The sequence below is a fragment of the Cryptomeria japonica genome, unplaced genomic scaffold (genome assembly GCF_030272615.1).
Source record: "Cryptomeria japonica unplaced genomic scaffold, Sugi_1.0 HiC_scaffold_20, whole genome shotgun sequence".
Taxonomy (NCBI): domain Eukaryota; kingdom Viridiplantae; phylum Streptophyta; class Pinopsida; order Cupressales; family Cupressaceae; genus Cryptomeria; species Cryptomeria japonica.
The window spans coordinates 735000-736912 of NW_026728842.1; the positions used below are offsets into that span (position 1 = coordinate 735000).

The 1913-nt window shown below is 64.5% G+C and overlaps 1 non-coding gene across 1 annotated transcript; it reads left to right on the top strand.

Annotated features, from left to right (window-relative positions):
• Positions 1-267: 267 nt before the first annotated feature.
• Positions 268-386, top strand: LOC131861045 (5S ribosomal RNA). The gene has a single exon (XR_009360128.1). It is a non-coding gene; the product is annotated as a 5S ribosomal RNA (ribosomal RNA).
• Positions 387-1913: the final 1527 nt, after the last annotated feature.

Below are 1913 nucleotides of genomic sequence, written 5' to 3' on the forward strand. Positions count from 1 at the left end.
GTCGTTGCGCCCGAGGTGGTGTGTGGGCACCGCGTTGCAGACGGGACACTGCACGCACACGACGCCCCGTCCAGGTGCACGCACGTAGGCCGGGCCGGGTGCACACCCGATGCCCTAGCAAGGTGCGTGCACCCGGGCAGGGCTCACACTTGGCGAACGGGGCGCACTTCGCGAGGGAGGGTGTGCACCTCGACGGGGGTGGGTGGCCGGGGTGGATTCGCACGTGGGTCGCGGTTTGCTAAGTACACACTGCGACAAGCTCATAACGGGTGCGATCATACCAGCGTTAGTGCACCGGATCCCATCAGAACTCCGCAGTTAAGCGCGCTTGGGCCGGAGTAGTACTGGGATGGGTGACCTCCCGGGAAGTCCCGGTGTTGCACCCTTTTTTAGTTTTTCGCCGGGCGTCGCAATGCTATTTGAATTAACCTTTTGCCCGTTTGCGTTCTCGTCGGGGCCGGGCCGGGCCGGGGTGCGTTGCCCGCACTACCGCGCGCGCCGGGGCGACACCGAGCGCGCACCCGAGGCGCCCCGAGCACACAGGCCACGGTGCAACCCGGGCGTTGTGCGCGCACCCCGGTGCGCCCGAGGTGCTGCGCGCGCACCCAGGTGAAATCGGTGTGCACCTCGGCCAGTGCGCGCTCGGTCGAGTCGCGCACGTTGGCCAAGGTGCACGGTGATGTTTCTTACTCTAAGGTTCCGCACCAGACGCCCGGGACAGGTGAGCGAAGCTGGGCGGGGCCGGGTGCGCGCCCGGGGCAGGTGCACGCAGCTGGAGAGAGCTTTGGAGCGCACCAGAGGTGCGCACCTTGGAGCACACTTCGGAGCGCACCAATGATGCGCTCCATTCAAAAGTTTCCTGAAAAGGCAAAAAAAGTTGAGATTATAGAATTTCCCACTTGAGAGATTGTAAAAAAAAAAAATTTAAAATGAAGGAAACGCGGGTGCCAAGGTGTGCGCGCCCGGGTGCGCAGCCCAGCCAAGGTGTGCGCACCAAGGCGCCCACCCTGGCGAAGGTGCACGCAAGGTGCGCACCCGAGGCAAACCGGACAATTAACCCAACTTTCGACTTCGCGCGCACCTGCGCACCTTGGAGCGCACTTCGGAGCGCTCCTTGGTGCGCACCAATCTTGGGCACCTCGGAGTGCACCATGGCGCCCACCAAGGTGCGCACCCGGGGCAAACCGAGCTTCGACTTCGTGCGCACCTTGGAGGCGCCCACCAAGGTGCGCAGCCCAGCCAAGGCGTGCGCATCAAGGTGCGCACCCGGGGCAAACCGAGCTCCGACTTCGTACGCACCATGGAGCGCACAAAAGGTGCGCAACCCAGCCAAGGTGTGCGCACCCCGGGCAAACCGAGCTCCGAATCGTGCGCACCAGAGGTGCACGCCATCGTGCGCACCTTGGAGCACACTTCGGAGCCCTCCTTGGTGCGCACCGATGTTGCGCACCTCGGAGCGCACCCGGGGAAAACAATGCAATTAACCCGACTTTTGACTTCGTGCGCACCTCGAAGCGCTCTCGGGTTCGCACCTCGGAGCACACCGAGGTGCGCACCTTTGATGCGCTGCCTTCACCAATTTCCAGAAAAGGCAAGAAAACATTGAGAAGGTGTGCGCACCGAGGTGCCCACCCTGGCGAAGGTGCACGCGAGGTGCGCACCCGGGGCAAACCGGGCTCCGACTTCGTGCACGCCATGCTGCGCACCTTGGAGGGCCATGGTGCGCACCTTGGAGCAAACTTCGGAGCGCTCAATGGTGCCCAACCCAGCCAAGGTGCCCACCGCGGCGAAGGTGCACGCGAGGTGCGCACCCGGGGCAAACCGGGCTCCGACTTCGTGCACGCCGCACCTTGGAGCACACTTCGGAGCGCTCCTTGGTGCGCACCAGGGCGCGCAAACCAGCCGAGGTGCCC